Source organism: Penaeus chinensis, chromosome 22, assembly GCF_019202785.1.
Source record: "Penaeus chinensis breed Huanghai No. 1 chromosome 22, ASM1920278v2, whole genome shotgun sequence".
In the NCBI taxonomy this organism is placed as follows: domain Eukaryota; kingdom Metazoa; phylum Arthropoda; class Malacostraca; order Decapoda; family Penaeidae; genus Penaeus; species Penaeus chinensis.
The window spans coordinates 25605980-25616294 of NC_061840.1; the positions used below are offsets into that span (position 1 = coordinate 25605980).

The window sequence follows — 10315 nt, forward strand, 5'->3', positions numbered from 1 at the left end:
GATTTATTTTTATACGACAGTTAACTTGACTAAAGAAATATATATATATATATGTGTGTATCGACTGCATATTCTCTTATATGTTAAAACAGATGTTATATGTCATTATCTCTCTTTGTCTATTTTTATATTAGTGTTTTTGTGTACTCAAATTAGTATCTTAATGACAGCATATGTATTCACATGATGCAATGAATAATCTATAAGTACGTAACCCCCCCCCCCCCCACACACACACACACAGACAATCTTTCTTTCTTTCTTTCATTTTGACATGACTGAAATATATGTAATGACAAACCATAAATCTTGGTGATTATTGTACGATAATTTAACTTAGAATTAACTGTAAGTATTAGTATCAATTATATATCTGAACAGAACTAATACAGCCAAACGCACACAAGCACGTAAATCCTATACGTACAAAACAAATTGTGCGTACCTATGTATGATTACATGTGTGTGCGTGCGTGCGTGTGTGTGCGTTCATATAATATAAATATATTTATATATATATTATATATCTATATATATACATTACAGTTTATAATGCCGATATGTTAACATACTGCATATGCCTTTAATAAAATGTTTAATGATTTTTGTTTGTCTTTATATTTTCTTTACACACTTAAGTTGTATTAATATTTTAAACGCGCAATGCAAGAACATAATGAAAAATAGTATACTGATATGGGGAATTGCAAAAAGAAAGATAATGATAATGATAATAGTGATGACAAGAATATAACTGATAATAATTATAACAGTAGTAGTAATAATAATGATAATACTAAAAATAAAAATAAGAACATATATAATAATGATAATAAAAATGATAATGACAATAAGAAAATGAAGATTATGTTATAACTATGGAAGATAAAAGATTTAGTACAAAAGTATAACAAGAAAACCTAAAATAGCAAAACGAATGGTAATAATAATGATATTAATCATAATAGGGATAAAATATGATGATAATAATAATGATAACGATAATAACAAAACTATTTATAAGGTGACTGCAATAACAAAATTAATGATAATAATAATTATAACAATAACAGATTTGATAATGATAATCATAACAAAACTATTGCTAATAATAATAACAAAAATAATCATGATAACAAAATAAATAAACACAAAGCTAATGATAATGATAATACTAATACTAATGATGATAACTGCAAACCTGATAATAATAATAATTAGAAAATAATACAAATGATAACTAAAAATGATCACAATACAAAGGAGGCGTTAGAACAAGAGTATGGCATGAAAAAACGGTGTAACTCTGCCTTATCACATCAAATAACACATTTTTTAACAATGCATTTCCTTTACAAAGTGATTGCAGCGTCAGAAAAAAATGATCGTGTAGAAATATCAAAGCTATTTGTTTCTGTTATCTGGGAAAAAAATAATGATTCTTCCCCTTCCCCTCCTCTCTCCTTTTAGCTTCTCTCCTCCTCCTCCTCCTCCTCCTCCTCTTCCTCCTCCTCCTCCTTCCTTCCTTCATACCCATTCTTCCTTCCCTTCAGCTTCTCTCCCCTTCTTCCCAGCACTATTCGGTTCGATAAGTGTGTGTTTAAAAACTGATAGAAAGACAGATAGAGATAGATAGATTTGTAGACAGACCGATCGTTCGATCGATAGATAGATATACATATATATATGCAAATATATACATATATGTGTGTGTGTGCGTGTGCGTGTGTGTGTGTGTGTATGTGTGTGTGTGTGCGTGTGTGTGCAGAGAGATTAACAGAGAGAGACACAAAGCGAAGGCGAGTGTTTTGCGCCTACCAATGCTTCGCCTTACGTGTTTAACTCGATAAAAGACCGATGTTTCGTGATAACCGTCTCTATTTTTTGTGCTTAGAGAAAAAAAAATTAGAATATATTTTCAATTTTATTTTCATGTCTGCTGGGATAAAAGAAACCAATTATTAGAAAGAATATTTACTAAAAGTCTTTAATTTTTGGCATTACCTCTTGTCTGAAGACAACTGGGCAAGCTGGTTACTATAGCATGTGTGGAATAGCGTATTCAACACTTGACTTCTGCGCATCCGATTGACGTGTTTGCTTAACTAGTCTTCTTAAATTATCTGTTGCGTGCGGGTCCGAGAGGGTGGGGGTGGGGGTGGGGGGGAGATGCGCCAAATAAAATACGTCAGTATTCATATGTTAGATTCTTGCATTTCGAAGAATGGCCTGAATGGTTCAGATATCTATAAGAGATTTTCGATCGTGCTGTAGCTGAATTGATGTTCATCGGAGCAATTAAACCGTCTTTAGTATAGTAAATAATACCGAAAAACATCCAAACACTACAAATGGCAATGGTGATGGTACTCCCTGTGCGAGGCTAGGCTTGCGAAAGGGTGAACCCCGAATAAACAATGTGCTTGGTGTGCTGTAGTTGCTTTCCGTTTCCATAAAAACCTACTTGGCCTCGGGTCATTACTGAAAAAACACCATAAATTATCGCACCGATTTACGTTGGTCCAAAAGGAGGCAGATCTAGTGACGTCCTCAAGTGTAGCCAATGAGAGTGCTCTGTGAGATAGTTACCTTTTTATGATTTAATGAATACTTTTAAATTTACCAGAAGTAAAGATCCACTCTTTTGATTATGTTAACGAAGAGTTCCTTATTCTTTTGGTAAATATTACTCTTTTAGTAAGGACCGATCTGGAGCCTTATTTAAGGCCTTGACTGTTCCCGCTATGCGTACGTATCAATCACAGAGATACGGGAGAAGCTGAAAGGAAGGAAGAATGGGCATGAAGGAAGAAAGAGGAGGAGGAGAGAAGCGAAAAGAAGAGAGAAGAGGAGGGGGGAGAAAGAATGAATATTAATGAATCATTATTTTTTCCCCAGATAACAGAAAGAAGTAGCTTTGATGTTACTACACAAAAGCCAGATCGCACTGTGTCCAAAATTATGATCATGAAATTGAGGTAACTGTTTGTTTTGCTGTCGCTACAACCTTTTTGTGAAGGAAATAATCGAAAATGTTCCTTGATGTGATGGGGCAGAATTGCACCGTGTTTTCATGCCTTACTTTTGTTCTAAATCCTCCTTTGTATTGAGATCATTTTTAGTTATCTTTTTTACTGGGTAATTATTATCATCATCAGTTTTCCAGTTCTCATTATCATTCTTAGTATTGTTATCATTATTATCATTAGCATTAATTTTGTTATCATTATTATCATCAGTATTAACGTTGCTATAATTATCATTTGCATTAATTTTGCTATCATTATTATTATCATTAATTTTGTTATCATTTTTTTCGCTGTTAACAGCAATAGTTATGTTATCATTATCATTATTAGTTGTTATTATTATTAGTTTCCTTATTATTAGTTTTGTTTTTACTATCATTCTTTAAATTATTTTGTTATTATCGTTATCATTATTATCATCTTTATCATGTTTTATGATCTTTGTTATTTTTACTTTATTATTATTATTATTATGGTTATTATATTATTATCGTTATTATCAATATCATTGTTTAGTTATTATATGTTTTCTTGTTATACTTTTCTACTAAATCTTTTATCTTGCTTCCATAATCATAAACACGATCTTCATTTTCCTATTATCATTATAATTGTTATTATCATTATTATCATATTATTATCATTGGTATTATCATTATTACTGTTATCATTATCATTACTACTATTATCATTATCATCAGTAATATTCTTTATTATCAATATCTTTATTATTCTTGTTGTTACTGTTATCTTCCTGTCTTTCTCCCTCTTCTTTTTTCTCTTTCATTCTCTTTGAAATTCCCCATTTCAATATACGATTTTCCATTAATGTTCTTACATTGTGCGTTCAAGATGTTACAAATTAATGTTGTAAAGAAAAGGACCGAAATCATTAAACATTTTATTAAAGACATATATAGTAAGTTAACATGTCAGCATTAGAAACTCTAATGTTTATATATACATATATGTATATATGTATATGCATATATATATATATATGTAATCATGCATAGGTACGCACAAGCTTTTTTTTTTTTTTTTTTTTTGTATGTATAGGATTTGCGTTTATTTGGGTGTGTATGTCTTTGTTCGTGCTGATCAAATGTGTAATTGATACTAATACTTACAGTTGATTCTAAATTAGATTACCGTACAATAATCACCAAGATTGATGGTTCCTTCATTATAACATAAAAATACCTACACTGTCATTATATATATTTCAGTCATGTTAAAAAGAAAAAGAGAGAGATAAGGTATTGCAAGAGTCGAGGTGTGTGTTGGGGGGAGGGGGGGTACGTATGCAAATGACTTATAGATTATTCATTGCATCATATGAATACATATGCTGTCATTAAGCTATTAATTTAAAATATAATAACCATAATAATAATAATAATAAAGTAAAAATAACAAAGATCATAAAACATGATAAAGATGATAATAATGATAACGATAATAACAAAATGATTTAAAGAATGATAGTAAAAACAAAACTAATAATAAGGAAACTAATAATAATAACAACTAATAATGATAATGATAACATAACTATTGCTGTTAATAGCGAAAAAAATGATAACAAAATTAATGATAATAATAATGATAACAAAATTAATGCAAATGATAATAATAGCAACGTTAATACTAATGATAATAATGATAACAAAATGACTTATAGATTATTCATTGCATCATATGAATACATATGCTGTCATTTAGCTATTAATTTGACTACACAAAAATACAACACTGATATGAAAATAGTCTCGCCCATCGCCTCAGACAAAGAGAGATGCAGACATATGTTTGTTTTAACATAAAGAGAATATTCAGTCGACACATATATTTCTTTAGTCAAGTTAAACTGTCGTATAAAAATAATCCATCAGTACAGCCCTGGGCACAATTTCAACGGAACGGCCTGCAGCACGACACTGTATTTTTGTGTGGCGCAAAATGACTGGTAGTTGACAACATATTCAGCAAAGCAAAGGATTTTGAATGTGAAGAAACGTGAGAGCATGATGTGACTTGTAAGCCTAGCTGCTGGACTATTAACAGAAAAGATGATATGTATAGACAAAAGGATGACTTATAAGTACTAGCATAAATAAAAGCCTTAGTAAATGTGTTTATTCACAAAAAGCTCGTGTGGATCAATGTTTACATTTGAGCGTCACCGCAGCGCTACAGACCGTTCCGCTCGAGCGTCTTCTTTGTAGCGCACAAAAAGTATTCCGTACTTTCCAAAGGAACGCAGGGCAGTACAGAGGAAGAAGATCAAAGGGAAGAGGAAGACGAAGATGAGGATAACGTGGAAGAAGAGGAGAAGGAAGAGGAAGAAGAATTAGAATAAGGAAATGCGTGCGAGATGTTTTGTGATAATTTACAAAACTCTTTGAACAAAAATGATCCCTTCTTTATCAAAGGAGTAATTTGGCACAGTTTTATTGTCCAAAAAGAGAGACGCTGTAATTAGGATACAATTACATGCATAGATATGAGAATACAATTCCGGTGCAAAAAATTAACATACACGTAGCCGCGTGGTTCTCAAGCAACACAAAACGGGAAGTGTTGAGCATTCGGTACTGTCTTTCTTTTATTAATTCAAGAAAACTCATTCAGTCGCATATTCAGATTAGAGTCAAGTTTATTAAAGGGAGAAGGGGAGAGAGAGAGAAAAAACGGGGGTTGGGGGGAAGGAGAAGTAAAAGCAGCAAGTGAAAAATGAAAATAAAATGAGATGAAAGGGGAAAATAAGAAGAATCGGAGAAGTCGGTGGAAGACGACGAAGAGAAGAAGTAAAGTAAAGTAAAGTAAAGAAGCAGAAACAAACAAACAACAAAACAAACCAAAAAGCTAAAAGAAAATGACTTACCATCTGGCACGGAGTTCTCGCCGAGGCCAAGAAACTCCGTGTATTTGTAGGAATAGACGCCCGTGTCTTCTAAGAGGTTCCTCATGCCCTCCGAGGGCTCCAGGGCGTCGATCATCCTGCGGAGGAGAGCCCTTGGAGCTTAGTTCATGGGGGGGGGGGGGGGGGGGAGTGATGTGTGTGTGTGTGTGTGTGTGTGTGTGTGTGTGTGTGTGTGTGTGTGTGTGTGTGTGTGTGTGTGTGTGTGTTTGGGTATGTGTGCATGCGTGTCTCTTCTCTGCACCCACAAATCCACATACATCTTTTTCGTAATCGTTGATCCTTCGTTTCTACAGCAGATGATAAATAGCCTGCGAGAAAGGCCGTACGAGCAATGGTAGACTCTTTTGCTGAAACCGAGTATATTGGCGATAGTTCCGTTCGCCCTGTGTGGTCAGCAAGTTGGGAAATCGCCAACAGGGTACTTTCGAATGGAGGATCATATAACAAACTGGTTGCTGAAAAAAGCGCTCGTGAAACTGCCTTTATGCACTCGATTTCAGTCGAACATTTTTCGGTGAAGTTAATGATCTCGACAAACTCTGCCTTCATTCTCCGCGTGTGTAAACAATGATGACGTCACTGCCGCTATCAAATCAAATGTGTGGGATTAATAAGCACACTCAGGAAATATAAAAATAGAAAATACAGTATTCATTAAAAAGTTGTAGGAATTGAAATCTATGTAGTATTTCTAAGGTTGCAGACTCAGTTGCCATGCCTCAATCGCCAACTCTGGATGAACCAGACTGTATCCCTGAACCTCCAACGGAGTTGACGCAAGAAGACGATTGTGAGAAATTGGAGGAAGAAATTTGGATTTAACTGCCAACCAGTTGTTGGAGAAAGAACAGTGACGGTGGATTTACAAAATCATAGAATTGGCAATCGGAAATGTAAACAACTGAAATAATTACAGGTTCTCATTGCTAAGACTAAAATCCTGTGTATTCCTATGTACACAAGATCACGTGGCAGTAGCTGCTTAGGTTAGGTGAGTTGAGTAGGGCGCATTGGGTTGGGTAAAGTTGGAATGAGTTAGGATGAGTTGTAGGTTAGATTAGGTTTAGAAAGGGTAGACTTAGGTCGGTGAGATTTAATGCGAAACTTAGTGCAGTTTCTATCGCTTTTTATGTGTTCTGGAAGTATTTGTCTGTCCCTTATAGTGGCCGTCAGTAGCTTCTAAATCTCGAAACATGATTTCTGACAAAGTCACAATGTAATGCATGATTTCAAGCGTGGACACTAAATTGAAAATTCACCCCAAATTTATCCTTTTTTTCTTGAACATATTCTGTGCGTGTTGAAGCATAGCAACTGTGATAATTTATTTAGGGAGAGTGAGCCACATGGCTTTGTAATCTCACTCTGAACTAATGCTGAAATCCAGAATTTCACCTTATATATAAATATATATGTACATATATGTATAAATATGTATGTGTATGTATATGTTTGTATATATATGTATATATATGTAAATATGTGTATACATATGTATATATATATATGTGCGTGCATTGTGTGAATATATATTTACCTACTAATAGTATAAATACTTTTCTTATATATAAATGTCATACTGCTTGTAATCTCCAGTGATGAACTGACTCCAGACTCCATCCCACGTGGGAAGGTCGACCGTATCAGGCAATCCCACCAAAGGCTGGCTGGGCAGATTAGGCCTATTTGGCAACTCTCATGACGCCTTTGGAATATAAGCTGAATATATTGTCTGTAGAATTAACCTCCGGCCTAGTACAGTGGTAACGTGCCAGCCTCTCATCCGAGGGGTCGGCGGTTCGCGCCCCGCCCAGGCGCGAGAAGTTGCAATTGTCGCCCGGAGGTCACTGCTGTGGCTGGGCACCACGGCGGGCAAGGACTAAGCTCAGCCGAGTCAGCACCAGCTGACACACGTTAGCGAGTCGCCATTAGTCGACACAGGCCGGGCTCCCCTCATGGGCATAGCCCGGACGAGGCTCAGTTTCGCATATAGGACTTATTCTTATCTGTAGAATTAGACAGAATCCGTGCCTCCTCCAGTAACCTACCTCTCTGTGCCACTAGCATAAAGGTTGCAATTGTGTGACTTATCTATACTCAATTGCCTCTGCTCTATGTTGTGCATGTCTATTGTGTACCCCTGTGTATTTGTATCTTATATATATATATATATATATATATATATTGACTTTATATGAGTGATTTATAGAATATGTTATTTATCCTATATAGATAGGTTGTATATTTTCTCTCTTAACACACTCTTCAGTGTGTATATATATATATATTACTTCACACTCCAAATACAGACCTAAGTCTCTAGCTTTACCAGAATCTCGGACCCATAAGATTGTGAACACAACCTACTTAAATGCTCTCCAAGACGAGGTTCGGCTTTTCTCTGCACTCATAAGGCAATAGAACAAATAACAAAAGTACTTAAAAAAAATTAACTGGGCTTGGATATTAAGCCTGTGCACAGTTTAGCGGAAAGACGTGTACTAAGCAAACCACAGATGTGGAAAGAACAGATCCTCTGGGCCTGCCTCGCAAGGGTAATTATGGTTGAATGACATGTAGGACCCGCAAAGCTAACTTAGACAGCCCACGGTATACCATATAATGTACTTGCATGTAATACACAGAAAATATAATAAACCAGTGACCGTGCGATGGTAACAACGGAAGTGACATCGCCATGAGGATATTGTATTTTCACTTGACAGATCATAGTACCGCCATATCCTACTCTGTAGTTTTGAATACTTCACACGAATGAACATAATGTAGCATTTAATCTAGTCAAGAATGAATATAGAAATTATGTGTTTATATAGTGTGCATGTGTGTCTATATATGTATATGTATATAATAATAATAATATGTACGTAACTTAAACATGAATATTGTAACATTAGTTATTAGTCACGAGAAAGAGGCAAATGTACTACACGTAAGAGAAATATCCAGTAACATAAGTGCACATTTCTCCATCCACAAAAGTGCATCGAAGTACCATCATGCTCGCCTACACAAATACATATATAGGGAAAGGCCTGACCGTACAAAACCATATGCCTGCACCAAACCATGTATAGAGAAATGCCTGCAAAATAGTAATGATGATGATAATGATAACAGTAATGATGATTAGGAATTAAAAACTGTGGTATGGGATAAGTTCAGCAAAGGACCTATTGTCGGATCCTCCCCTTCCCCTAAAATAGGTGATTTCGAGCGTGGTAAAAATAACCCTTCAATCTGTTATCATATATATTTATATATGTGTGTATACATATGTATGTATGTATGTATGTATGTATATGCTATATATATATATATATATATATATATATATATATATATATATATGCATATATATAGATAGATACATATATAAACTGTACATATTCATATATAAATTTATATGGGTATATATATATATAAATATTAAAGTAAGAAGCGGAGAATGTGAAGTAGACAAACGCATAACAGAACTCCTGACGGAAGGAGTGAGCGACAAGTAATTTATGCATTTTGCTCTTCAGTGGAAAGCGCGTGAATTAGTCACTCTGCCAGTAATTAACGTGCCCCCGGTTGCCACGGGAGAGGAAGGCGTGGGGGAGGGACAGAGATGATACCTTTAAGCTACGATTCGACGAAACGTGTGTGTGTGTGTGTGTGTGTGTGTGTGTGTGTGTGTGTGTGTGTGTGTGTGTGTGTGTGTGTGTGTGTGCACCGTTCCCGTTTTTCTGCTTTCGTGATAACCGTGGCATTGTGTGGAAAAATGATACGGCAATATATATGACCAGTATATATGTACATATATATTGTATATTCATTTAAATACTTATAAGTATGTATATTCGTTGTGAGGAAGGGCTCTATACATCCTCTGGCATTCTCTCTTGAACAAATAAAATTGTAACGAATGCAACACACTATGTGCTCGTTGCTTATTTAGTAACCTAGGCCTCGCATCGGGGGTACCTTTATAATTGCCGTCTGGGTGTTTAATTTCCTCATTATTTACAGCCCAAAAAAGTTCTAATCGCTCGGATTAACATTTACATGATCAAAAATCTTTTACAGGCAACTGAACCATCCAGGCCAATATTAACTTTCGGAATCCAGGAAGGACAAATTCAATATATGAGTACTGATACATTTTTTCTGCATATTTCCTTGGAACCACACGCCACAAGTAATCTATGCAGAGCAAGTTGAGCAAAGACGCCAGTTGGATCTGCAGTAGCCCGTGCGGGAACGACATTGTTATTCATACTGGTCATCGTCGAATACCTAAAACCAGTAACCAGCTTGCCAAGTTGTCTGCCCGACGTCTCCGTCCAAACTTCAA

General features: G+C 35.1%; 1 protein-coding gene across 2 annotated transcripts in view; it reads left to right on the forward strand.

The window, feature by feature from the left end:
- The window catches only part of LOC125037072, a 9381-nt gene extending 8775 nt beyond the window's left edge, over window positions 1-606 (forward strand). For both annotated transcript variants that reach the window (XM_047630055.1, XM_047630056.1), the window contains exon 7: window positions 1-606. This exon is cut by the window's left edge and continues 362 nt beyond it. The gene's annotated coding sequence lies outside the window, so the exon portion shown is untranslated.
- Window positions 607-10315: the final 9709 nt, after the last annotated feature.